This window comes from Triticum aestivum, chromosome 7A (assembly GCF_018294505.1).
Source record: "Triticum aestivum cultivar Chinese Spring chromosome 7A, IWGSC CS RefSeq v2.1, whole genome shotgun sequence".
NCBI lineage: Eukaryota > Viridiplantae > Streptophyta > Magnoliopsida > Poales > Poaceae > Triticum > Triticum aestivum.
Genome location: NC_057812.1, coordinates 32,965,883 through 32,976,944, shown reverse-complemented (window position 1 = coordinate 32,976,944; position 11,062 = coordinate 32,965,883).

Sequence of the window (11,062 nt, the reverse complement as noted above, 5' to 3'; positions counted from 1 at the left end):
GGAGTGGCAAGAGCCTAAGCTTGGGGATTCCCAAGGCACCCCAAGGTAATATTCAAGGACAACCAAGAGCCTAAGCTTGGGGATGCCCCGGAAGGTATCCCCTCTTTCGTCTACTTCCATCGGTAACTTTACTTGGAGCTATATTTTTATTTACCACATGATATGTGTTTTGCTTGGAGCATCAATTTATTTTATTAGGATTTGCTTGCTGTTATTTAGAACATTGTTTTTAATCTTTTATTTCAATAAAAGTGGCATTGATAGCCTTTACTATGCCTATTTTACAAGTCTTCATGTTGTTGTTTGAAAACAGAAAGTTTACCGCTGTTGCAATAATTCCCTAGAAAAGTAAGAATGTGATAAAATGTTGAAACCTTTTGCATATAAAGCTATGATAAATTTACTACAATGGGAATTTTCTTTCATATTTTTTGGAGCTAGGGAAGTATGGATGTTGCTGCATTCTTTACAGACTGTCCTGTTTAGGCAGATTGCTGTTATGTTTGCATTGTTTGCATATGTTTGCTTCTTTAATGATTCTATTTGAGGACAGGACTATTAAATATGCAGAGGCATTTAGTATGCAATGTTGAATAATAATTTTAGTGATTTGCTACAGTAGAGTATGATAAGGTTTTGGCAATGGTTCATACTAAGTTATCTCACGAGTCCTTGTTGAGTTTTGTGTGGATGAAGCTTTTGAGATTTAGGGAGACCGTGATATGAGAGGAATTAAGGAGATCACAAAAGCTCAAGATTGGGGTTGCCCAAGGCACCCCAAGATAATATTTCAAGATGTCTCAAGCGTCTAAGCTTGGGGATGCCCCGGTTGGGATCCCACCTTTCTTCTTCAACAACTATCGGTTAGTATCGGTTGATCCTAAGTTTTTGCTTCTTCACATGATGTTTGCTATTCTTAGATTTCATTTTATTTTGTTTTTCTTTCTGTTTGAATAAAATCCCAAGATCTGAAATTATTAAATGTTAGAGAGTCTTCACATAGTTGCATAATTATTCGACTACTCATTGATCTTCACTTATATCTTTCAGAGTAGTTTGTCATTTGCTCTAGTGCTTCACTTATATCTTTTTAGAGCACGGTGGTAGTTTCATTTTGAAGAAATAATTTATCTCTCATGCTTCACTTATATCATTTTGAGAGTCTTTATAACAGCATGGTAGTTTTCTTTGGTTATGAAACTAGTCCTAATATGATGGGCATCCAAGAGGGATATAATAAAAACTTTCATATAGAGTGCATTGAATACTATGAGAAGTTTGATACTTGATAATTGTTTTGAGATATGGAGATGGTGATATTAGAGTCATTCTAGTTGGGTAGTTGTGAATTTGAGAAATGCTTGTGTTGAAGTTTGTGATTCCCGTAGCATGCACGTATGGTGAACAGTTATGTGATGAAGTCGGAGCATGATTTATCTATTGATTGCCTTCTTTATGAGTGGCGGTCGGGGACGAGTGATGGTCTTTTCCTACCACTTTATCCCCCTAGTAGCATGCAAGTAGTACTTTTTTTCGATAACTAATAGATTTTTGCAATAAGTATGTGAGTTCTTTATGACTAATGTTGAGTCCATGGATTATACGCACTCTCACCCTTCCACCATTGCTAGCCTCTCTAATACCGCGCACTTTTCGCCGGTATCATAAACCCACCATATACCTTCCTCAAAACAGCCACCATACCTACCTATTATGGCATTTCCATAGCCATTCCGAGATATATTGCCATGCAACTTTTCACCGTTCCGTTTGTTATGAGACACTCCATCATTGTCATATTGCTTAGCATGATCATGTAGTTGACATCATGTTTGTGGCAAAGCCACAATTCATAATTCTTTCATACATGTCACTCATGAGTCATTGCATATCCCGGTACACCGCCGGAGGCATTCATATAGAGTCATATCTTGTCCTAAGAATCGAGTTGTAATTCTTGAGTTGTAAGTAAATAAAAATGTGATGATCATCATTATTAGAGCATTGTCCTAGTGAGGAAAGGATAATGGAGACTATAATTCCCCCATAAGTCGGGATGAGACTCCGGACGAAAATAAATAAATAAAAGAGGCCAAAGAAGCCCAAATAAAAAAAGAGAAAAGAGGCCATAAAAAAGGCCCAAATAAAGAAATAAAGTAAAAAAATGAGAGAAAAAGAGAGAAGGGGCAATGCTACTATCCTTTTACCACACTTGTGCTTCAAAGTAGCACCATGATCTTCATGATAGAGAGTCTCCTATGATATCACTTTCATATACTAGTGGGAATCTTTCATTATAGAACTTGGCTTGTATATTCCAATGATGGGCTTCCTCAAAATGCCCTAGGTTTTCGTGAGCAAGCGAGTTGGATGCACACCCACTAGTTTCTTTTGTTGAGCTTTCATACATTTATAGCTCTAGTGCATCTGTTGCATGGCAATCCCTACTCACTCACATTGATATCTATTAATGGGCATCTCCATAGCCCATTGATACGCCTAGTTGATGTGAGACTATCTTCTCCCTTTTTGTCTTCTCCACAACCACCATTCTATTCCACCTATAGTGCTATATCCATGGCTCACGCTCATATATTGCGTGAAGATTGAAAAAGTTTGAGAACATCAAAAGTATGAAACAATTGCTTGGCTTGTCATCGGGGTTGTGCATGATTTAAATATGTTGTGTGGTGAAGATGGAGCATAGCCAGACTATATGATTTTGTAGGGATAGCTTTCTTTGTCCATGTTATTTTGAGAAGACATGATTGCTTTGTTAGCATGCTTGAAGTATTATTATTTTTATGTCAATATTAAACTTTTGTCTTGAATTTTATGGATCTGAATATTCTTGCTATAATAAAGAGAAATATATGATGAATATGTTAGGTAGCATTCCACATCAAAAATTCTATTTTTATCATTTACCCACTCGAGGACGAGCAAGAATTAAGCATGGTGATGTGATACGTCCATTTTGCATCATGCTTTTATATCAATATTTATTGCATTATGGGCTGTTATTACACATTATGTCACAATACTTATGCCTATTCTCTCTTATTTTACAAGGTTTACATAAAGAGGGAGAATGCCGACAACTGGAATTCTGGCTAGAAAAGGAGAAAATATTAGAGACCTATTCTGCACAGCTCCAAAAGTCCTGAAACATCACGGATGATGTTTTCCAAATATATAAAAAACATTGAGCGCAAGAACTTCACCAGGGGGCCACACCCTGCCCACGAGGGTGGAGGGCGCGCCCTACCGCCTTGGGCGCGCCCCCTACCTTGTGGGCCCCCTGGTGGCCCTCTGGTGACCATCTTCTGCTATATGGACTCTTTCGATGGGAAAAAATCATAAGCCATCTTCTCAGACGAAACTCCGCCGCCACGAGGCGGAACCTTGGCGGAACCAATCTAGGGTTCTGGCGGGGCTGTTCTGCCGGGGAAACTTCCCTCCCGGAGGGGTAAATCATCGCCATCGTCATCACCAACGCTCCTCTCATTGGGAGAGGGCAATCTCCATCAACATCTTCATCAGCACCATCTCATCTCAAAACCCTAGTTCATCTCTTGTATCCAATTCTTGTCTCCAAGTCCGGGATTGGTGCTAGTAGGTTGCTAGTAGTGTTAATTACTCCTTGTAGTTGATGCTAGTTGGTTTAATTGGTGGAAGATCATATATTCAGATTCTATATGCATATTAATACCCCTCTGATTATGAACATGTTTATGCTTTGTGAGTAGTTACTTTTGTTCCCGAGGACATGGGAGAAGTCTTGTTATTAGTAGTCATGTGAATTTGGTATTCGTTCGATATTTTGATGAGATGTATGTTGTCTCTCCTCTAGTGGTGTTATGTGAACGTCGACTACATGACACTTTACCATTGTTTGGGACTAGAGGAAGGCATTGGGAAGTAATAAGTAGATGATGGGTTGCTAGAGACTACTAGGGAAAACCTTATACACAGAATTTTAGCAGTAGCGCGGGTAAAAAAAGCACGCTGGTGCTAAGTAGCAGTAGGGCGCCTGTGCAAACCGCATTGTAGATAAAGTTTTAGCAGTAGCGCGTCTTGTTCTAAACACGTTACTACTAAAATTCCCACGGCTTAGCGGATAGGCTACACATAGTAGTAGCGACCTATATCGAACCGCGCTACTGCTACTTTCTTTGTAGCAGCGCGTTTTAATCTAAACTCGCTACTGCTAAAGGATATAAAATTAAATGGAAAGCAAATAGAAAGGTAATTGAAAATGAAAGAAATAGAATAAGGTAAAAGGAAAAAAATAAAATGTGAAGAAAACTAAATGAAAAGGGGAAAAAAGAGAAAGGAGTTGCAGTAGCGTGTATCCCAGAACGCGTTGTAGCTAACGTAGCAGTAGCGCGCTTTCTGGAACGCGCTACTGCTACTTTTGACTTAACCACGGGGTTCGTCCTTCCCCACGGCCACTTCCCCCAAATCCAGCTCTCTACTCTCGCCGCCGTTGTCGCCCGTCGGTCGCCGCACGCTCTCCGCACACCCTCTACGCCGCCCCGACCCCAGATTCAACGCCGCCCTGCCCCCGAGCTTAACACCGCCCCGGTCACCGCCCCCGACCCCGACCTCGATGCCGCCATCCGCCGCGCGCCCGAGTCCCGACCCCGACCTCGACGCCGCCTGCCCCTCCCTCGTCGCAGGCACCCGAGGTGAGCACGCCTGCTCCTCCCTCTCCCCTACCTCTGCCTAGGGTTTCTTTATATTTTAGTTGCATCATATTAGTTAGGGTTCATGTAAGGGTGGAAACGAGTCGGATGCGGATGCGGCTCAAATGAGTTATGGTTCATCTAAGGTTGTAAAAAAATCAAATTTCTAAGATGAATCATAAAACGAGTAAAATTTGACCACTTATTTCACTTTATAGTTGGATAATTGGAATATCCGCTACCACTTTCCACTCCTAGTTTCATCAAATTAGATGGTAATTAGGGCAGTAGTTCCTAGGTACCAATTAGTTAGTAAGAACTAGGTACTAATTAGGTACTAGTTTATTTTTATTTATAGTAAGTTTATTTTTAATAAGAACTAGTTAGTAAGAACTTGTTGCTATTTTTTTAGTTAAAGCAATTTTTCCCGCATCGACGTGGACGATGCCTATCCCGCATCCTCGTCGTCGAGTCGGCGGAGGACGACACCTGCTTGACTAGATGGGCCATGTCCGGGACTGGGCTCCGCCGGGATGGTACTTGGAGGCGCTACCTACCGGGGGGCGCAGGTTGGTGAGGAGCCAGCCTGTCGTTGACCCGAACCTTCTTTGATGGCGGTCGCATGGGCCAGTGATGGTCTAGAGGCTCGAGGACCCCGCGGAGGTGGTGTGTCATCGTGTTAGTGAGGAGGACACGCACGCCCGTCGCTACTTGTTTGCGTTGGAGCACAGGTTCTCCAATACCTGGCAGGTTCTCCAGGGATCTCACTGGAGCTATGATCCCATGATGGTTCCTTCTCTGTGGGTGTCCACCGCCCGCGCCGATACCCGTCGTGTGCTAGGGTTTTAGTTGTATTAGTGATGTTATATGTATGAAACTATTTGGGGTGTATTAGTGATAATATTCTACGACGTACGGACGCATGAGATGATTTACTTTTGCTTATTGAATGCATGCTAATTTGAGTCCTATAAGATATTTTGAAATGTCTATCTTGTGTTGCTCAAATAGGATATGTGCTTTCCCAAGTGGCGGGTCATGTTTGCAGGTTACACCTCCGAGTGGACTATGTTTTGCCGGAGTGTTGATTCATTTCCGTTCCGGCAAATTTCAGGCGCTCGATATGTCCTATTTTAGCAAAGGTCATGCTGGATTTTTCCGTGAATTTTGGCATGACTTGTGCCAGAATATGTAGGAAATATTGAGTGCCCTGGATTTGTGTGTTGAGTATCCTGGTAGTTGTCTTCGATCGATTTTCAATTAATGTTTTAACTATGAACATAGGAAATGTCTGACGACGAAAATGATTCGGTATTTGCAAATACTGCGAAGACGAGCGCGGCCTGTGCGACGGAATCTTCCTAGATAATGATAGGCGCTTCAGCATCAAGCTGGACGAGAACTTCGAAGTGGATACAGTAAGTCACAACGACAAGTCTTTTTTTGTAATTAAGCATGACATTTGCTTCATTTGCTTCAACTTATAATTTAAGCATGACATTAAGCATGACAAGTCTTTTTTTACTATTCTACTAGCGTATCCCCTGCCATGCAAGAGTTTTTGTATTGGATAAGATAGGTTTCAGTCGTACTATGGAGGAAAAGAAAGTTTACTTGAAGATTGAGCATGGTTATATTTTCCATGCAAAATTGTACAATTCAGACGACTACACCTATTTTGGATGCAAAACATGGCGAGCACTATGCAAGACTTATGCATTTGAGCCTGATATGGTTATCACCTTTAATATTCGTCCGGAAGATGATATTGAAGGTAATACCGACATCTGGATCGATGTGCAGACGCCTCCAGTTATACCATTATGTAAGTTTGTCAACCATATTTATGTCTTTGATATTGTTTATTCAAAAATAGTTGACAACTAATTTGTATTGTCAGCTTATTTCGGTGCAAGCAAATATGTCCAGCGCTTGGTAGACAGGACCTACTACTGTCCCGGGGCTGAACTAAACTGCGAGGAGCTAAGTCATTATGTTTCATGGCTGGAGGATCTTGATACTGTCAAGACAAATTTTCTTCCTGCATTTAGAAATGTTAGTACTGAAAACGTGCGACCAATAGTGTTCGTAATGAACTACAGCCACATCTATTTAGGAAGGATGGAAGGATTTTTACTATTTGTCCTCAGTGCATCTTTTCCATACATTATTTTTGAAGCTAAACTTCAGTATGTTACCATATGATGTTCTTCAACAGGGACTCCCGATGAATGTTGTGCCTTATGGGATCGAGACTAAAGGTACCATGAGTATTATTAGCTTACAGACAAGATATCCTACAGATTAATTTAGTGCATTCAAGATTAGCAACGGATGCTTAATAGTGCAAGACTGTACCAAATGTGTGATGGAGAAGCGCAGAGAAGTACTAGGGGGCAGCAAACAGATGTGCTACCCACGATTAGGAGACATGTTCATCTGCATGCTCCAACTTGATCAAGGAGGAGATCTATACATGTTTTATGTTATTTTACCTAAGAGAGAGCAGCAGGAGTGATTAGCTAGCTAGAAATGAGTTTGAGGATGATGATGTGCTACACTATTACTATGATGATAAAATAGCTAGTGTTGGTGGTAATGACTATGATGATTATTATTAGCTAGTGTTAGTGATGATTAAATAAATACTGTTGGTGGTAATGACTATGATGATGATTAAATAGCTTGTGCTGGCGGATTAGATTCAAGTGGAGGCAACATGTGGTGCACATCGAAAGTACTACTATTCCAAATTAGATCAAGTTTGGATTAGTAGTATACTTTTGACATGCACCACATATTGCCTCCACTTGAACCTAATCCACCTTCATTTGACACACTGTTATGGACATAATGATGTAAACCTCATAACTGGTATTGTACCAATATTTGTATGATGGCGCATAAATACACTAAAAATAAAAAAATAAAAAAAATACTAGTAGCGATGGAGAGAAAACACGCTGCCAGTAGTTACATTAGCAGTAGCGTGGGAGTGAACAAACGCTGCAGCTATTTGTCCTAGCAGTAGCGCGTGCCCGCACGCGCTACTGCTAAGCAATAGCTGTAGCGCCTTATTAGTAGCGCGCCTACCCGCGCTACTAATGAGCACAAAACCAACGCAACTGCCAGGGTTTTCCCTAGTAGTGAGAGTGACAGAAGCTTAAACCCTAGCTTATGCGTTGCTTTGTAAGGGGCTTATTTGGATCCATATTTTCATGCTATGGTTAGGTTTACCTTAATACTTTTGTTGTATTTGCAGATGATTGCAATAGAGGTTAATCATAAGTGGGATGTTTGTCCAAGTAAGGGCAGCACCCAAGCACCGGTCCACCCACATACCAAATTATCAAAGTACCGAACGCGAATCATATGAGCGTGATGAAAACTAGCTTGACGATATTCCCATGTGTCCTCGGGAGAGCTTTACATCATATAAGAGTTTTTCCAGGCTTGTCCTTTGCTACAAAAAGGATTGGGCCACCTTGCTGCACCTTATTTACTTTTGTTACTTGTTGCTCGTTACAAATTATTTTATCATAAAACTATCTGTTACCACTTATTTCAGTACTTGCAGAGAATACCTTGCTGAAAACCGCTTATCATTTCCTTCTGCTCCTTGTTGGGTTCGACACTCTTACTTATCGAAAGGACTACGATAGATCCCCTATACTTGTGGGTCATCAAGACTCTTTTCTGGCACCGTTGCCGAGGAGTGAAGCGCCTTTGGTAGGTGGAATTTGGTAAGGAAAAATTTATATAGTGTGCTGAAATTTACTGTCACTTGTTACTATGGAAAGTAATCCTCTGAGGGGCTTGTTCGGGGTATATTCACCCTGACCAGTAGAGCAAAGAGTTGCTCCTCAACCTACTGAACCTATTGAAATTGAAAATGCTTGCTTCGAAATTCCTTTTGGTATGGCAGAAAAACTGCCAGTTAATCCTTTTTTGGGAGATGGAACAAAACATCCTGATGAGCATCTAATATATGTGGATGAAGTTTGTGGATTATTTAAGCTTGCAGGTGTACCCGGAGATGTTGTTAAGAAGAAGGTCTTCCCTTTATCTTTGAGGAGAGATGCATCGATATGGTATAGGCTATGTGATGATATGTAGTCTTGGAACTACAAATGATTGAAACTGGAATTTCATCAAAAGTTTTATCCTATGCATCTTGTTCATCGTGATCGCAATTATATATATAATTTTTGGCCTCGCGAAGGAGAAAGCATCGCTCAAGCTTGGGGGAGGCTTAAATCAATGTTATATTCATGCCCCAATCATGAGCTCTCAAGAGAAATGATTATTCAAAAATTTTATGCTCGGCTTTCTGATAACAATCGCACCATGCTTGATACTTCTTGTGCTGGCTGACGAGGACATGTACTGGGGGTAGGGTAACAGGCCTGACCTAAAGGCCCTACCCATGGACACCGTATACTCTGTATTGGGCCCCTGGGCCAGATCGCCGTCCAGATGTACCACAACTTGAAAATCACTCGGACGGCGATAACCACTCGGAGCACGACACTTCACTCGACGAGCTCATTCCACTCGACCGTGTAACTCACTCGGATATGCAAAGACCAATAGTCAGCATGATGGTTTCTAGTGGGCAGGCATTATGGCATTGATACTCCACCATGTAACATAAGGGGTGAGGGGGTGGCGCACTCTATATAAGCCACCCCCACCACTAGACTAGGGGGCTTCTTTTTTCTTCCATCTCTCTCTCTCTCTTTTTCACCATTAGTCTCAGGACTACGGGGATCCGTTCTCCTCTCATTGTAATCTCTGGATACATACTAAGATAAAACAAAGCCTTTCCGGAGCACGAGACGTAGGGTTGTTATCTTCACCGTGAGAGGCCCGAACTCGCTAAAACCACCGTGTCACCCATATGCATCTCGATAGATCATGCTCCTTTATCCTACCCCTCTCTTATTGTCGGAATCGTTACCACGACAGTTGGCGCCCACCTTTGGGCATGGTGTCTATCGAGCCATAATGCATATGGTTCTTTCTTCAATCGCCGGCAATAGACTAATTTCTGCAGAGGGGAGAGCCACGACAATGGATGTCCTCGCAGACGCTCAGCCCCAGTGACTCCCCGTCGGCGCCGCGGTGCAGCACGCCACCGTCGCCCTCCTCAAGATCTTCCTCGGCTCCGACGGTGATGGCAAGAAGTGACCCGCGCTCGCCACAGCACGTCACCGCTGACCGCTCCGGCGGCTACGCCGTCGTCTCGCTGTCCAGTGACCTGCGCCTGCCGCAGCGCGTCACCGCCGACCGCTCCGGCGGGTACAGCGCGACCTGAAATGCCACGGTCAGATTCGCCGTCACTGCCAGCGCCGCTGGGCCGGTTGACATGCTGCTCTACGCCTGCGAGGTACACATTCCGAACTTCTCTCTGGCACCGCCGATGACCCCGTTCCCAAGTACGCAAGTCAACTATAGCAGTTAATTACGTGATTACTTATTGCGATAGTTAAGCTAGCCCATGCAAAAACTTCTCGCCCACGACCTCAATTCCTCGGACCGTTAGCCAATCATTTAATGGTCCGCTGGGCATGCAGAAGAGTTAATGCGCCAGTTTTCTCTGCCATCGATTGATGACTAATGCACAGGGTAATTTGTGCATGCATGCACGAGCCATCCATCCGTGGTCTTTACGCCCTCCAAAATAGCATTTATGCGTGGACACTTTATTAGTCCAACACCAAATATTCGTGGAGGTACCTGTACTTGCTAACTTGCAGGTTTGCTAAAACTAGTAAGTGTGCACGTGCAACGCACGTATAGCCACAAGAGTAAACTTTTATGTACATCTTAGTTATGAGACAATTATTTAAATAAACACCATTGCTAAGTGGATCGTTCGTATAATCATCCTCTTAACTCGTTTTTGTGGGATAAAATCTGCCACGATATGTAGGATATCATGAAATATGAATGAATGTGCAGAAGCTATACAGTGGTGCAACAATATATAGTGGTGTCAAAAGTTGGTTGTAAAAAGGGTCAAAAGCTGGTGATGTCAAAAACTGTCAAAAGAAGATCTTCATAACCAAATGATAAATGCCACACGTGTGGCACAAAGTAACACCACCCTAACGTTTGTTACAACTAAAATTGCCATACAAATCGTAGATGCCCACATTGGGATGGTCGGAGTAGACCCGGAGCTCCACGAGGAGCAACATGTCCCGAGTTGGAGGACCGAGTCAAACTCCTACCCCGATGATCAGCCTGTGACGTCGACCCACCGCCAGCGAACGCACCCAGAGAGGTAGACACTGCCACAACGGAAGAGAGACACACCGGCCACCGAGTATCCACTTCGGCGCCCTGGCCCGTCATCGACTCCTCAAGCA